Here is an 18,172-nt window from a genome sequence, read left to right on the forward strand (position 1 = left end):
ATCGTGGGAGTAATATCTACTGTAATTAGGTATCATAAGGATAATGATTTCATTAAAGCTCCTTTAATGGGTACGGACATGTACAAGGAAAGGTGTTATACAACACAGTCCAACACTTTATCACCTTGTGATAATTGGAGTTGCTGAATTATAGCAACAGAGCAACCGAAGGTAATTTCCTATTTGGCCAAAGCCGTCTGGCCTCCCCCAGGCCTCCAATTATCATATTTCTTCTTGGAATCAGGTCTCCCTTCCACTCAGAAGCTGCTGCGGGCTCCAAGCTATTACAGTGGACTCTAAGCCTGCACGGGAGCTGTGAAGTTCTAATTTTCTCATTATACAACCTCATCTGTCAGCTATTTACTGGCTGACAGAGCCAGCCCTGTTCTTTAGTTCAGGTGATAAATAGGCATGAACAGCTTAGCGAGCAGAGAAGCAAATAAACATTTGAAAATGATCAGGCCCTGAGAATCTTCTATCAGATGGTGTTATGGGTCATGGAAAACTTGAGCAAACCACGGAATGAAACATGAAGAAAAGGCTAAACCAATCTTGCCCCCTTTCACTCAGAATCACAATGACAGCAATAGGCAATTTCTTCTGTTACTCGGAGAATCTCAGCTGGTTCTTTGGACAGTGCGGCCAAACTCAAGTAAGTTGATAGCATAACAAGGGCTACCATTTACTGAGCACCTAGTACGTGTGTTACAGTATGGGAAGGCTTTTAAAATGTATTGACCCCATCCAAAATCAGGAGAACAGTTTATACTATGCACATTCATTCATTCATTCATTCATTCTCACCATTGAGATTTTATAACATGCCCGGCAGGTTACAAGCACTATAGAAGTGTTAGCTATCAGCTTCTACTCACTCACATGAATGACTCAATGCCTACTTTGAGCCAAAGCAACAATATAAACATTAAAGGTGCAACTGTGAATGATATGGGACACAACCATTGCCCTCAAGTTGCTTACTGTTAGGGACTGAATGCTTGTGTCCCCACAAAATCTGTATGTTGAAGTCTACTACCCAACGTGATGGTATTTAATGGTGGAGCCTTCATGAATGGGATTAGTGTCCTTATCAAAGAGACTCCAGAGAGCGTCTCCCCACCCTTCCACAATGTGAAGACACAATGAAAAAATGGCCATCTATGAACCAGAAAGGGGGTCTTCACCCAACACCAAATCTGCCAGCACCTTGCTCTTGGACTTCCCAGCCTCCAGAACTGTGAGAAAAACTGTTTGTTGTTAAAGCCACCCATTCTATGATATTTTTGTTATAGCAGCCTGAATGGACTAAGACTCTTACAGTCTAATAGAGTATAGATACTATGTAAATCATCCCACAAATATAATAATTATTAGCATTGCAATGAATGTAACCAACAAAAAAAGTACATATGTCATAAGAGGATAGAACTAGGGACCTAACCTAGCCTAGAGTAGGAGGAGGGATCAGCAAGGCCTCCCGGAGAAAGTGTTCTTTAGATTAAGACTTAGAAGTTATCTTGGTGAAGAGGTAAGAGGAAGAGTGTTTCAGAAATAGGGAATGGCATGGATGGAGGATCTTATGTGGGGAAGAGCTTGGCGTAATAAACAAGTAAAGAGATGGTTTGACTAGAGCTTAATGAGCTCTGTTGGGGAGATGATGGACACAAGATCATATGCACCTTGTAGAACAAGGGAAGAGTGTGAATTTTATCCTCTCAGTGATAGGAAACATTGAAGGACTTAGAGAGGGATTGGCTCTGACTACCATGATTTGTATGATTTCTGGATGACTGACCAATAGCCCATTCATCCTGAAATGTTTATTTTGAAACTACTGTGTGAAAATACTTATGCTATAATGGGGAAAACATAAGAAATCTCTCATCATTTGCTACATTTTAAAAGAACAGTTTAACCAGAACATAGGGTTCAGCAGAGAAGTGGAGGAGGAGAAGGTTGGAAGATTTGCACCTTAAAATGCTAATACAAGAGACCTGGTCTTTTTTTTTTTTTTAAGAGGAGAAAAGAGAGGCAGAGGACAAGGAAAAACTAACTTTCATCGATTGTCTCTCATCTGCCCTGCACTGTGCCAGATATATTATCTACAGATGATCTCATTTGATAATCCAAACTTTTGGAAATTAATTTAATTAATCACCTTCATGTGATCAAAATTCTCCATTTTGACTGCTGAGGCTTAGAAATATTCAAGAAATTATCCAAACTAAGCTCAAGATGTTAAGTTTTGCCTTCCCACGCTCACCTTCTAAGACATCCTAGCCCTGCCTACATCCTACAACATAGATATCCCCACTTGCACACCTCTCCAGCCACAACTGCTCACCCCTAAACACCTGGCCTAGGGGATCTGGTGACACAGGTAGGATGAGATGACCAGGTTCCCCCTACTGAGAATCTCAACTAGATGAACCAGAGTTTGGGTTAAGAGATGATAGGAGTTCAAAACCCAAGCCTGAGTCACACAGGTCAAAGCCGAAGTTGTGGGGGCAGAAGAACATCATGGGACAGAAAGCCCATCTGCAGAGAGATGCAGGCAGACAGGGCATAGAGATGCAGAGACAAAAGGCAGTGCAGCCCTGTCAGAGACAGAGGGGGCGCACTCAGGTTTTTTTTAATGGTTCATATGGTAAATTTTATGTTATTTATATTTTACCACTATTAAACATTTTTAAATATTTTAAGAGTGGAAGTATTCATCTATTCATTCTTTGATAGATCACAAGTGGCTAAAACAGTACCTGGAACAAAATAAGCATTCAATGGATGCCTATTTATTAAATGAATAAATGCCAAAAACTTCCATGGCATTTTCATAGGTACTAAACAGGTAAAACCAGATTGAAGGCAAAGAGTTTGGAATGATCTCTTCAAGTAAAGAGTGGTTCATCTGAGGAGAGAGTGGATGAGACTCTGAAAATATTTTAGGATCCCAAAGCCAAGGGAAATAAAAGCAAAAATAAATGAATGGAATTATATCAAACTAAAAATCCTTTGGACCACAAAAGACACAATCAACAAAACAAAAAGGCAACCAACCAAATTGGAGAAGATATTCGCAAATATCTCCAATAAGGGGCTAATATCCAAAACATAGCCCTGACTAGGTGCTCAGTTGGTTAGGGTGCAGTCTTGATATGCCAAGGTTGTGGGTTCAATCCCTGGTCAGGGCACATACAAGAATCAACCAATGAATGCATAAATAAGTGGAACAATAAATCTCTCTCTCTCTCTCTCAAGAAATATATATATATATATATTATATATATATATATATTATATATATATATAATATATATATATTATATATATATATATATATATATATATATATATATATATATATATCTCCTATATAATAAAAGCCTAATATGCTAAGTGCCTGGTAGTCTGGTCAGCTGTTCAACCAATCAAAGCTTACTATGCTAATGATATGCTAAGGCCGCTCAACTGCTTGCTATGATGTGCACTGACCACCAGGGGGCAGACGCTCTGACTGGTATGTTAGCTTGCTGCTGGGGTCTGGCTGATCGGGACTGAATGAGACAGGCTGGACATGCCCTGCAGCAAGAGAAAAACAGTTAGTTACCTACAAGGGAGCACCCATACTGATTTCTCAACAGAAACTATGCAAGCCAGACAGGAGTGGCAAGAAATATTCAAAGTGATGAATAGCAAGAACCTACAACCAAGATTACTCTACCCAGAAAAGCTATCATTCCGAATTGAAGGTCAGACAAAGAGCTTCACAGATAAGAAAAAGCTAAAGGAGTTAATCACCACCAAATCAGTATTATATGAAATGCTGAAAGGTATTCTTTAAGAAGAGGAAGAAGAAGAAAAAGGTAAAGGTAAAAATTATGAACAACAAATATATATCTATCAACAAGTGAATAAAAAATCTGATGAACAGAATAAACTGGTGAATATAATAGAATCAGGGGCATAGAAAGGGAGTGGACTGACAATTCTCAGGGGGGAAACGGGTGTGGGGGGTGCGGGAAGAGACTGGACAAAAATCATACACCTATGGATGAGGACAGTGGGGGGGGGGGAGTAAGGGCAGAGGGTGGGGTGGGAACCAGGTGGAGGGGAGCTATGGGGGAAAAAAGAGGAACAAATGTAATAATCTGAACAATAAAGATTAAATTTAAAAAATAATAATAAAAATATAAAGTAAATATAGTTCTGTAGTAAGTGATAAAGAAAAACAACAATAGGGCATAAAAATTAAAAGCATAAAACAAAGCCAAAGAAGTAACATCAAATGGTTTAAACAATAAATGCCAATGTGTTAAATTCCATTATTAAAAGAAAATTCCCAAATTAAGTCAAAGACAAAATCCAATTACAGTTTTCAAGAGACACAAATGAAGTGTCTTTTTATATTAAACATAAAAAGGCAAATGTGTATTAAGCAAGTGCAAATTTTAAAAGCTTAAGTACAACATTCATATCAGATAAAGTAAATTAAAGGCACAAAAACTTATTAAACAGGACAGTAAAAATTGTCATATATTGATGAAGTCTAGGCTTCCTAATGAAGATGCCACTATCATGTCTTAGCTTGTGTTCTCCCGGAAAAAATAAGACAAAAGGCTTAATACAAGGACACAAAAAACAGTCATTACAAAAACTGGCCATATCCTAGACCAGTGGTCGGCAAACTCATTAGTCAACAGAGCCAAATATCAACAGTACAACGACTGAAATTTCTTTTGAGAGCCCAATTTTTTAAACTTAAACTTCTTCTAACGCTACTTCTTCAAAATAGACTCACCCAGGCCGTGGTATTTTGAGGAAGAGCCACACTCAAGGGGCTAAAGAGCCGCATGTGGCTCACGAGCCGCAGTTTGCCAACCACGGTCCTAGACTAAAGCAAGAGTCAGCAAATTTCAAAGGATTTAAATCATGCAAAGGAAGGTATCTCACTACAATGGAATTAAGCTTAAAATCAGAAACAAATAATAGCAAAAAGAATCCCATATATTTGAACATTTAAAAATAGAAATACATTTCTAAACAATGCATGGATCACTAAGGAAATGAGATAAAAATTTTATTTAAATCATAATGAAAATATATCAAAATCTCAGGAATATAACTAAAGCCATGCAGAAATTAGGAAAAATACAAGCTGAAAAATCAATGAGCTAAGAATTCAATCCCAAACATTTAGAAAAGGAACAGCAAATTAAACCTGAAAAAAAGTGCAAGGAAGAAACAAAGTTATGATAAAAAAAATTAATGAAACTGAAAAGTAGAATGGAATAGAGTGTCTCGAGGTAGAGGAAGTTTTCTTTTTCTTTTTTTAAAATATATTTTATTGATTTTTTACAGAGAGGAAGGGAGAGGGATAGAGAGTTAGAAACATCCCTGAGAGAGAAACATCGATCAGCTGCCTCCTGCACACCCCCCACAGGGATGTGCCCGCAACCAAGGTACACATGCCCTTGACTGGAATCGAACCCGGGACCCTTGAGTCTGCAGGCCGACGCTCTATCCACTGAGCCAAACCGGTTAGGGCAAGGAAGTTTTCTTAAACCGTACACAGAAAGTGTGAACCAAATAGGAAAAGGAATAATAGTTGAACTACATTATAATTAATAATTATAGTTATTAAAAAATACCATTAGATCATGAAAAGAGAAATCCAAAGAAGAAGTTATAAAACTAACAAAGAACTCAGACCCAGAATATTTAAAGGACTCCTATAAGTTAATAAGAAGACAGTCCACCCAATAGAAAAATACGCAGGAGACGAATAGGTATTGTCCAAAAAAGAAAATCCAGATGTCCTCCTCCCCAACAAAAAAAAAAGTAAAAAGATACTTAATCTCATTAGTCATCAGAGAACACATTCAAACAAGAGAGCACTACACACCCACTGGAATGACTGAAATCAACAGTCTGACATGCTAAGGGACTGGCAAGATGGCTGCATCGGAAACCTTCCTTCACTGTTGGTGAAGGTGCGCAGGGGGATAGCCTCTGTGAAGCAGTCTGGCGGTCAAGTTAAAGACTCTCAGACACTCTTACCCAGCAATTTCTCTGCTAGCAATGCAGGCTGACATGCATCAAGAAACATATATAAGGATGTTTATAACAGCGTTATTCATAAAAGAGAAATCTAGAAACAAACCATTTAACCCCATTTCATCACATCCATTATCAACTCATTAACCAGAGAGCTGGAGAAACCCATTAACCAAAACAACCCATTAGTAGTCAAATGAACAAACAAATGGTGGTATATTCATGTAATAGAATAAACAAATAAATTGCAGTGTATTCATACAATGAAATAAACAGCAATTGAAATGAGTGAACTACAGCTACACATCATAAATGAATCTCACAAAGATAATATGAAGCCAAATAAGCCAGACAGACAAATATAAACTGCACTATTCCATTTATATAATGTTCAAACATCAGGAAAAACTCAACTATACTGTTTAGGTACACATGTGTAGGTGGGAATAGTAAAAGGAAACGCAAGGAAGTAATTATCATGAGAGTCAGGACAGTGGTTACTTTGGGGGGGCAAAAGGAGTAGAGGTACAAAAGCAACTCTGGAGTGTCTTGTGCAGTTCTAAGCCTAGGTTTCAAGATACCTTACACACTTCCTGTTACTCTCTCGAAGCCCTACCATCATCTTGTGAGAAAGCCCAGACCAGCCTTCTAGAAAATGAGAGAGTACATGAAGTAGAGAGAAACCATCCTAGCCGAGATCACCCCTTGATTAACCAGTCCCCAAGCTGGCCTGGCAGCAGACCGCTCATCCAAGACCAGAAGAACGTCTCATCTGAACTCAGCCCCAACTGCCAACAAGATCATGTTGATTTTTTTTAAGGCACTACATTTTGAAGTGGTTTGTTACACAGCTAACTGATGAGAACCACTATTGGTTCAGAATTAGACAAGCTGTAGCCTAAAAACAGAAAGACCCAGCAGTCTTGTTTGAGTGATTGAATATTATCATAGAAATGTATATGTTCATTTGTCTTCATATCCTCTGGTTCTGTTTTACTGTTGGCTCTTGTAAACTGTGCTGCAAGCAATAGTGTAAGGTCAAGTTCAAAGGTGACTCAAGAAGAATGGAAAGTTCCTGCTTCTACAAATTTAAGGGAAAATAAGGAGACATTTGGCTTTGTTTCTGTAAGTATTGATAAATCGATTTTTCATTTTTAGTTTTTAATAACAAAATATACCTGCAGGAAATAAAAATAAATGAACCTTTATTATTGACATTTCTGTAAGAAAAATTACTTATTGTGGGTCTAAAATCAACTCCTAACCTTCTTTTGTCACATTGAAACATTTTTTTCATAATACAATCTTTGAAATGCAGTGTTTCTAATAATATGATTGTTTTATACGAGAAAAGATTGTAAAAAGAAATAGAAAAATGTATATGGGATCTTTTGCAATAATGGGTACATTCTTTTTTTACTTTTCAAAAAAGCATTATGTATTATTCTATGCTAATAAATTAGAAATCCTGAATAAAATAAATTTGGGTAATTTATATTTTCCTAAAGAATATTTGAAAAGTTGAAAAAGTCCAGAAAACCATTAATTGTATAAGAAATATTTTGAAGTGAGAGTGCCTGTATTCTTATGAATAAAAGTACAAGAAATCCCATTCAACCTCACCTTGGCACAAAGGGATTTATTGGGAGGATAATTGGGCATCCCTAGTAACTACAGGTATGAGAAACACTCCCTAGAGCTGAGTATCAGGAGCAGCTGGAACCAGACACTTGAGTGGTCAGTACTCTCTCATCATTTTCATTGTTTTTCTAAGAGTAGTCAATTCATCTGTCCTTCATGTGGCAAGCATCCAGTTTAGCTGTAATTCCTGATTCCTCATATCAAGGCTCCCACAATCAAAAGGGTATTTTATTTGTACTACATGGAACTAAAAATCTTTTGAACAGAGAAGGAAACCATCAACAAGACAAAAAAGTCAATCTACTGAATGGGAGAAGATATTTGCAAATGACATATCTGATAAGGTGTCAATATCCAAAACATATAAAGAGCTCATTAATTCAAACAATACAATGGGCAGAGGGTCTGAATAGACAATTCTCCAAAGAAGACATACAGACGGCCAACAGACACATGAAAGGATGCTCAACTTCACTAATTATCAGGGAAATGCAAATCAAAACCACAATAAAGTATCACTTCACACCTGTCAGAATGGCTATTATCAAAAAGACACAAATAACAAGCGTTGGCGAGAATATTTAAAAAAGGAAACCTTCATGAACTGTTGGTAGGATTGTAATCTGGTACAGCCACTATGGAAAACACTATGGAGATTCCTCAAAAAATTAAAAATAGAATTAACATATGATCCAACAATTCCACTTCTGGTGTTTATTTTAATAAAATGAAAGTAGTAATTCAAAAAATATATATGAACCCTTATGTTCATTGCAGCATTATTTACAATAACCAAGAAGCAACTTAGGTATCCATCAATAAATGAACAGATAAAGAAGATGTGGTACATATACACAATGGAATATTAGTCATAAAAAAGAATAAAATCTTGCACTTTGCAACAAAATGGATGAACCTAGAGGGTTTTATGCTAAGTGAAATAAGTCAGAGAAAGACAAATACTGTATGATTTTACTTATATGTGAAATCTAAAAAGCAAAACAAATGGACAAAAAAAAAAAAAAAACAGAAACAGACTCATAGATACAGAGAACAAACTGATAGTTGCCAGAGGGGAGGGGATAGGGAGATGGGTGGAAAAGGAGAAAGGGATTAAAAAGTACAAACTTTCGGTTATAAAATAAGTCACAGGGATGTAATGTACAGCATAGGGAATATAGTCAGTAATATCATAGCCAAGATTACTAGACTTATTATAATGATTACTTTGTAAGTTATATAAAAGTTGGATCACTATATTGTACAACTTAAACTAAATATTGTATGTCAACTATAATTAAAAATAGTTTTTTAAAATATATATGTAAAAATAAATAAATAAAATTAGATCAATCACATAAAAAAGAAGGGGGAAGAGGACCCTACTCCCAAATCAAAATATAGCTGACTCAATCAGCTACAGCCATGGGAGCAGACTCCCATAAACACTGGCAGACACTGGGAGTCCACCAGCGTAAACTAGAGTCACTGCTAGGAAAGGGAAAGCTATTATACAGTTAAAATGAATTATGATGAATGTTAACTAAACTTAATGTGGTAATTACTTCACAATATATGAAAGGCAAGTCATTATGCTGTGCACCTCAGACTTATACCATGCTATATGTCAATTATATCTCAAAAAAACTGGGGAGAAAAAGAATGAATTATCATCATAAAACAAACAAAATCCAAGCAGTTTTACAAGTAGGTTCTCCTAAATTTTCAAATAGCAGATATCATCCTATATAATAAAGAGCTAATATGCAAATGGTCATCGCGCCCTTGCGCCTTCACACCAGGGCCAGGGGACCTGAGGCTGCGCCCCCCTGCCCGTTGGGGCTGGACGAGGTAACTGAGGCTGCATCACTGACCCAGCGCTGAGCCGGGGGACCTGAGGCTGTGCCCCCAGCCCATCGGGGTTGGACGGGGCACCTGAGGCTGCGCCCCCCCACCCTGCGGGGCTTGGCGGGGGTGGGGCTGGCCAGGTCTGGGTCTCGTGTGATTTCAAGGCATGTGCGTGTAGGCGGGGACTTTGACTCTGGGTCCCACAGTGTGCCCCAGACTCTGACAGGAGGAAAATTTTCATATACATTTTACTAATTTTCCGATCCAGGTAGGGATCAGGCCTAAACGGGCAGTCAGACATCCCTCTCACAACCCAGGACTGCTGGCTCCCAGCTACTCGCCTGCCTGCCTTCCTGATTGCCCCTAACTGCTTCTGCCTGCCAGCCTGATCACCCCCTAACCACTCCCCTGCCAGCCTGATTGATGCCTAACTGCTCCCCTGCCAGCCTGATTGCCCCTAACTGCCCTCCCCTGCAGGCCTGGTCACCCCTAACTGCCCTCCCCTGCAGGCCTGGTCACCCCTAACTGCTCTCCCCTGCAGGCCTGGGTCACCCCTAACTGCCCTCCCCTGCAGGCTTGATTGCCCCCAACTGCCCTTCCTTGCAGGCCTGGTCCCTCTCAACTGCCCTCCCCTGCTGGCCATCTTGTGGCAGCCATCTTGTGTCCACATGGGCGCAGTCATCTTTGACCACATGGGGGCAGCCATCTTGTGTGTTGGAGTGATGGTCAATTTGCATATTACTATTTTATTAGATAGGATACAGGCCTGGTGCACAGGTGGGGGCCGGCTGGTTTGCCCTGAAGGTTGTCCCGGATCAGGGTGGGGGTTCCCTTGGGGTGTGAGGTGGCCTGGGCGAGGGGCCTGTGGTGGTTTGCAGGCCGGCCTGGCGCGTCCCCCCCCACCCCCCACCCCCGCCCGCGACCCAAGCGGAAGCCCTGATATCTGGGATTTATTTATCTTCTATAATTGAAACTTTGTAGCCTTGAGTGGAGGCCAGGGCCGGCCAGAAAGCTTGGCTTCCTCCATCACTGGGAGCAACCCAAGCCTCCTGCTTGCTCCAGCTCCGTGGCTGCTGCCATATTTGTTGAGTTAATTTGCACACTCACTCCTGATTGGCTGGTGGATGTGGCTTGTGGGCATAGCGGAGGTACGGTCAATTTGCATGTTTCTCTTTCATTAGAGTAGATTGTCCTAGAAGTGCTGGTAATGGAAGGAAAAAGAAGGGGGTGAAAGATGGGGAGGAAGGAAAAAGGGGGTGGAGTAAAGGAAGAAAGAAACAATAATATTGAAAAATATACAAAATTATAGTTATTACAGATTATGCCAGTTTCTACTTAGAAACCCAAGAGAAGCAACTTTAAATTATCAGAACTAATAAAACATTTCATAAAATTTGGGGGTAACAAATCAAATATTAAAAAAACTAGTAGCTTACTGCCCTGGCCAGGTAGCTCAGTTGGTTGGAGCATCATCCCAATACACTAAGGTTGCCAGTTCGATCCCTGGTCAGGTCACATACAAGAATCAACCCAATGAATGCATAAATAAGTGGCAAATTAATGTCTCCCTCTTTCTTCCTCCCTTCCTCTCTCAAGTCAATAAATAAATAAATTTTTTTAAAAAAAACTAAGTAGCTTCCCATATATGTCATAACCAGTAAGAAAACAGAGAGGAAGTAATCCCATTCACAATTTCAACAAAAATATGAAATACCTAAGAATAAATTTAATTAGCAACACATAAGTCTTTTAAGAGGAAAATGTCAAAACTTTACTAAAGCCACAGGGAGGAGAAAAACCTTATCTCACAGAAGAGAGAATGATAGAATTGTCCTGATGTAAGACCCAATCACATAAAAATATGAATGATCCCAAATCAATTATAAATTTCAAGCAATTGATCAAATTCTAAGGATTATTCTAGAGTCTAACTGCTAGAATACACATCTGAAAGAAGCCCCAAATTTTTTGGAAAAAGAGGAAATACTGGCTGGAAGAATGGGAGACAGGAGAAATTGCCAAGAGGTAAAACATTATATACAGTTTCAATTATAAAAACCATTTGGATAGAGTAAAAGCTTAGACAGATCAATGAACACAATAAAAAGCCTTAGGTATAAATATTTAGTATATGATAATGCAACATTTTAAATCAATAGGAAAAAACTGTATTTAATAAACATTCCTCGATTACTTAACTCTAAAGAGTACCTACCACCTGTACTATCTCTAGGCCAAAATAAATCCCAGGTGTATTAAAGACTGTTATATGTAGGATGTGAAACTACTTACGTGTTAAATAATATATATGTAGAGATTTATATAAGCTTGAGTTCTAAGCAAGCAACCAAAAGAAGGAAAAACATCAGTGAAAACTTGATTGATCTAACTATATAAAAATGTAATATTTCAATATGACAAGAAATACCATGAAGAAAATTGGAAGCCAAATGACAAATGAGAAAAATAACTGCAGTGTGCCTGCCAAAGGGTTAATATCCTTAATATTTAAAGACCCCTTACAAATTAGCAAGAGAAAGAAGAATGGGCAGTATAAAATTGAATGCAGTATGCGACTAGAAAATGCATGAAACAAGACAAATTACCACTAAATACATGAGAAAAAAAATGACTTCCCTAGTAATCGAATTGATAAAAGTTAAAACAATAATTTGACACCATTCCTCATTCAGTGAACTGATAAGAAAATGTTAAAGTTCAGTATTATGCAGAATGTCAGGGTATGGGCATTCTCAAACAAATCAATACTTGGGAGTATGAGTTGATAATTTCCAGAAGGTAACTGAGTAATGCACATTACAAGCTTTTAAATCTTCATACTCTCTCAACTTTTGTAATATGTTTGAAATTTTATAAAAAATATTTTAAGTTCATATTTTACCTAGTCATTTTATCTCTAAAATTTATCCAAAGAAACTAATAAAGGATGTACATATTTGTAAAAAGATTATAGATGATGATGATAAAAGTTTGAGATGAGATACAAATTTTTGTTTTAAAAGAAAGGAATTTCTTTAACTTCTTATATACACAGAATCTGTGACCTTAAATGACTAGATGGAAAATAAAAACAATCCTACCCAATCAGCAGAGGTCCCCAAAGTTTCCAACACTAACATGATTCTAGATTCCATTTGCATAATAAAATCAATATTTCATATATTCATTCTCCTTTAACATCTTAAAAATCTCTTCTAAAATTTAGCATCACAGAAAAATGAGTATCTGTTTCTTTGGGATGATGGTAATGATCTAGGAAAGCCTTCCTCACCTCCATCCTGTGTCTTGCCCTTTTACTAAAGTTGGGTGGAGTGGGGAGGCAGGGAAGCAAAAAATTTTAAAAACCTATCATGTGGGATAGGTCCTTCTCCCTTACTGGCAATCTGGAGCCAAATCCCAAACTCTGTGGTCCAGTTTAATGCAGGAGATACTTAGGCTGAAGACATTCACCTTATTTACATTTATCCAGGTTTCTTACTGAGAAAAAGAGTTGAGATTAACTAACTGCCCTGAGTATATAGGCTGATACACAGCAACACAGCAAAGAAAATTTGCTTATTTCAAAGTGGCAAATGAGGCCTTTGAAACAGAATGAAGGTTCACCAACCACACAAAAACAAACAAACAAAAAAACATGGTCCATTTAGCCAGACTGAAGCACAATTGGTCTCAGCCAAGTGGAAACTTAGACGTGTTAAATATCATGAGATATCAAGAGGGGCTTTGTTCTTTTAGAAATTAGGTAAGAATTCAAGGAATTCCGTATCTTCGGAGAATCCTTTATCTGAGAATAACTGTCCTGACAGAACCATGTCTTTCTTCTGGGTTCTCTCCACCTTGGCTCATGCCCAGGAGCTTGGAAAGATGGTTCTGGCATAGTCTTTATGGAATCAAGTCCAGCCACTGTTTAGGGGTGTCCAGAGGGCAAATTCTCTGGGTATGTAAATGCAGCCACCCTGTACCTTGAAGCTAGCTAGCTGACATGCCTCCATTATGAGCAACCAGAACTGTATGAGGTTGTTAAAATTAAACCCGCTCTGGCCTTCTACAAGTGCTGAGAAACAATAGGTTTTAAGCAGCCCTGGGGTCATTTTGGATTTCTCCTAACAATGCCTGGAGCAGGGATTAGACCCCAACAGAAGGGATGGAATACCAGATGGCTAGCCAGAAGGAAGATTCAGTTAAGAAGAGCAATATTCCGCTTTGAACATCTGCCAAGCCTACCCAATAAGCAGAGACCCCCAAACATTAACACCCAGAGAGCAGTAACACCAGGACCTGGTAGTACCAGCCAAGTAAGACTTTGCCTTCCTTACACCATCTATCTTTCCCTCTTGCCCAATTCCATCCCTGGAGAAGCCAGGGGTAGCTACTGGGGGCAGGGTGGGGGGGCAGGGAGGCGGTGAGGAAAGGGAAGAAGCCAGCCTTGGACAACCTCCATGTCTGCTGCAGGCTTCTGGCCTGAAACAGGAATAAGGTCAGAGAAGAGAGAAGCTTGAACTTCTCTTCCCTCTTCCTGCCAACTAGGGTGCTGTGTGTGCCCTGGTATCAGACAAAAACTGCTCTCCCCTGGGATTCCGCACCCTGTGGGGGTGATGCAAAGTTGCAGATACAGTTGAGAATGTATCCACAGCACCAGGGGGCTCGGCACAGCAGGAACCGGCAGCCACATCCCAACCAGAATGTTCCTCTGGTCCCTGCAGCCCAGTTGCCTACCTGCTCCTCAGCCTTCCAACGTCCTTCTCTGAAGTTACCCACTATCCCGCCAATAAATTCCTTTTCTGCTTAAATTAGCCACAACTGTTTTCTATTGCTTGAAAATGAAACCATGTCTCTTACATACCAACTGGGCTGTTTTTATCTCTAAGTGCCTCCTGCCTCCCAGGTACCACCGTCTTCCCGCAGAAGCAGAGCAACTTGAGACTGTAACTGCCGAGCTTGGCATAAAGCAATAGACACACTCATACCAGATAATTAGAGGAGGGTTTAATAAAGAGACGGTTTACCTAGGTGTGGGCAGGTGTAGGGAAACTACAAAGGATAGTGCAATACCCCAGATTAGTGACAGTGTGGTTGTTATCTTTCTCGGCTCAAAATGGTGAGGGGAGAGAGCAGGTATCAGAACTGGAAGGAGAGTCACGGAAAAGGGGCCACCTTGAGAGGGACACTGACCTTCAGGTGAGAGGCACAGTCAGACTGAAGCAGGTCTTCGGGAGGAATCACGCCCTGGCCGCTCTCTCCTCCCTCCATCCCTAGTGATGGGAGACACCTGGCTGACGCCAGAAGGCACAGGAACCTGCTGATGAGATCCTTAAGAGTCGGCGTCCTGGGAAAAGAGCAGGTGGAGAAGATGAAGGGGACATCTGAGGGGCGGGAGGCAGTTGGAAGCCATTTGGCACAAATACCAAGATAAGAAGAACTGCAAGGTGATCTCCAAATGCCGGTGTTATGCAAAGTGCTGAGATCCCAGAAAACCTCAGCGAATTGTTCTTGTATTCCAAAGAAATAACTCAGAGTGGCTGTAAAAGACATGGGTTTATTGGGACTTACTTGTGCACCTGTGGCGGCCAACCGGGAAGGTGAACTGCTAAGTCCCATCTTACTGGGGAAGGGCCGCACCGGTGCTATTGTTTCGCAGAACATACACTTCTATGTTGGACATTTAAATCAATTAATGCATCCATTTCCATTAAAGTCCAGACTTTCCCAGTACAAAGTTTTATGGAGTACCGAAAACAGAGGAAAACACGGCTTGCAGGGGGAGGGGCCGTGTGAAAGCTGTGTGAGATCAAAACGCTGTTTTCTTGACTGAGGAGCTGGCCAGGCTCCCAAGGTCTCCCAGTTCTTACTGATGGCCGACAGGTGGGAAGGGGAGTAGGCATATGGGAGGGGCCCACTTTCCCAGTTACCATATGGCCTGCATATCCACCCAACCTGGTCCCATCATCCAGGTCCTCTCCCAGTCAACTCCAGGTCAAAACTCCACAAAGACAGAAAGGACTTACTTCCAGGCTGCCGGGAATTCTGCCTCAGCTTCCTCGTCTGCCCAGCACTGCTTTGCCATCTCCATGACTCCTTCCTTCACACCCATCACACTTCCATTACTTCTACTGCAGCATGAAGACTCCTACACAGAGAGCTGGAGGACAAATCTAGAAGCTACTGTGTCTGCCCCAAAGCCAGGGGCTATCAAACCGAGTGGTACTCAGAGATAGCAAGAGACAGACATACCGCTCAGACCACAGGTCACCCAGATCCGAGAAACAGAACAGAGCAGTAAACCACATGAGCCATTTGCCATTTATACCAGCAATTGCCGGTAGGCGTTTTGCTAAGAATATTAGAGGAACACAAGATCCCTTAAAAACACAGTTCAGAGAAAGTCTATACTAGGAAACATGAAGACTGTAAGCAATTGCAGATGGAGAGACTGGAACTTCTGAATTATGAAAGGCACTAAAACAGGGAAACAACTCATCACACAGTCCATGGTGAGATGCAGAAGCAGGGCAGTGAGGACCACTGACCCAAGATCCATTTATTCAACTTTCCAACAATATTTATCAAGCACTTATTGTGTTCTTGGCACTGAGTTGGATCATAAAAGACCTACAGAGCCTAAAACAGATTGTTAGCGTTAGCTTTATCTAATTAAATCTTTTCCCTGGAGAAGAGGGATTAGAGAAACAATAGCTACCATTTATTGGGAATTTACAAGTACCAGATATTATATGGAGCATTTCTTATTTACACCTCTCTGCAGCCCTATTAGGTAGACAAATACTATTATTATCCCCATTTTACAGATTGTGCATAGAAGTACAGTAACTTGCAACAACTCACATGAAAAGAGATGAGACAGAAAAGTAATACCAGAACCAGGACCACATGGTATAGTATTTCACTGGATGTAGAAAATTTTACATGAGAAATATATATGGGTATAGTATTTCACTGGATGTAGAAAACTTTACATAAGATATATGTATGGGTATAGCATTTCACTGGATGTAGGAAACTTTACATAAGAAGCATGTATGGGTATAGTAATTCACTGGATGTAGAAAACTTTACATAACATATATGTATGGGTATAGTATTTCACTGGATGTAGGGAACTTTACATAAGATGTATGTATGGGTTGCTATGGGAGGATGAGGCGATGAAATGCATGCTTCCCATGGATATTTTTTCAAGGGGTTCAACTAAAATTTCAGTCTCATTGATTCCCCCTTCTGCAGCTGTTTTCCCCACTAACTGGTCCTCTGCCAGAAGGATAATGTTTTGTCAGAGAATTCTGATTCTTGGACATGTAAATCAATTAATGCATCCATTTCCATTGCCTCATCATCTATCAGGAACACCAAGTCCTCTGGCCAAAGTAAGTTCAGAAGCAGGGAGAGTGCAGGAAGAAAAGAAGAGTGTGTTTGGATAAGTATTTATAATTACATATAAAAGAGAAGCATTCATTAATTCATATAGATAAAACAACTGATTATATAATTTATTTTTTTTTTTTTTTACCAAAAAGAGACAATCGGGAGTGCCATCTGGCAGGATTTCAGCCTGCCGGAGTCTGCCTCGCAGCTCCCAGCAGTGCAACTTTGAGAAGAGTCCTTAACCTTTCTAAACCTCAGAGAGAGAATGACAACATGGGGTTAAGAGCTCAGCTGTCTGCCCCTGAATCTTCGTTCTCTGTTTCCTATGTAAGGCATGCAGACAGGGCCCCTGGCACAGAATGTTCCAGGCTGGTACGCTGCTCCCAAAACACCCGATCACTCCTGCTTCTCATAGGCAGGCTGTTTACTCTTGCACTGGTTCCAAGCTTATACCAGTTATACTTGTTACTGTCGTCATGACTTTAAATATCATCTAGGACTCAATGTGTCTATGAAAACTGAGTTTGAATACTTTGCAAATCACTTTTTTAAAAAATTCGGTAGGATTAGGAGTTTGAGAAAAATGAAATTCCAGAAAAATTCTGCCCTAAGATTTCTTCACACCTTAAATTTTTGCCCACTCCAAAGAAAGCCAAACTAGGTCTCAAAAGATATAACAACTTAAAGTAAGAAAGAAAGAAGAAAGATTGGTAGTTGGAAAAAAACAGACGACCCCCTACACACACAAACACACACACACACATCAAAAAGACTACTGGATGAACATACACTTCTATGTTTATGTTAAAATTAAATATTTAAGGTGTGATTTCCTGACTATATTTACTTTTTTAATTATCTGCACAGAGACTCATCCTATCTAATAAAAGAGTAATATGCAAATTGACCATCACTCCAACACACAAGATGGCTGCCACAAGATGGCCAGCAGGGGAGGGCAGTTGGGAGGGACCAGGCCTGCAAGGGAGGGCAGTTGGGGGCGATCAGGTCAGCAGGGGAGGGCAGTTGGGAGGGACCAGGCCTGCAAGGAAGGGCAGTTGGAGGCAATCAAGCCTGCAGGGGAGGGCAGTTAGGGGTGACCCAGGCCTGCAGGGGAGAGCAGTTAGGGGTGACCAGGCCTGCAGGGGAGGGTAGTTAGGGGTGACCAGGCCTGCAGGGGAGGGCAGTTAGGGGCAATCAGGCTGGCAGGGGAGTGGTTAGGGGGTGA

General features: G+C 40.2%; 1 long non-coding RNA gene across 4 annotated transcripts in view; it reads right to left on the minus strand.

The window, feature by feature from the left end:
• Positions 1–18,172, minus strand: part of LOC114229138 (uncharacterized) — a 269,792-nt gene that overhangs the window by 92,706 nt on the left and 158,914 nt on the right. The window lies entirely within an intron of this gene.

This window comes from Eptesicus fuscus, chromosome 12 (assembly GCF_027574615.1).
Source record: "Eptesicus fuscus isolate TK198812 chromosome 12, DD_ASM_mEF_20220401, whole genome shotgun sequence".
NCBI lineage: Eukaryota > Metazoa > Chordata > Mammalia > Chiroptera > Vespertilionidae > Eptesicus > Eptesicus fuscus.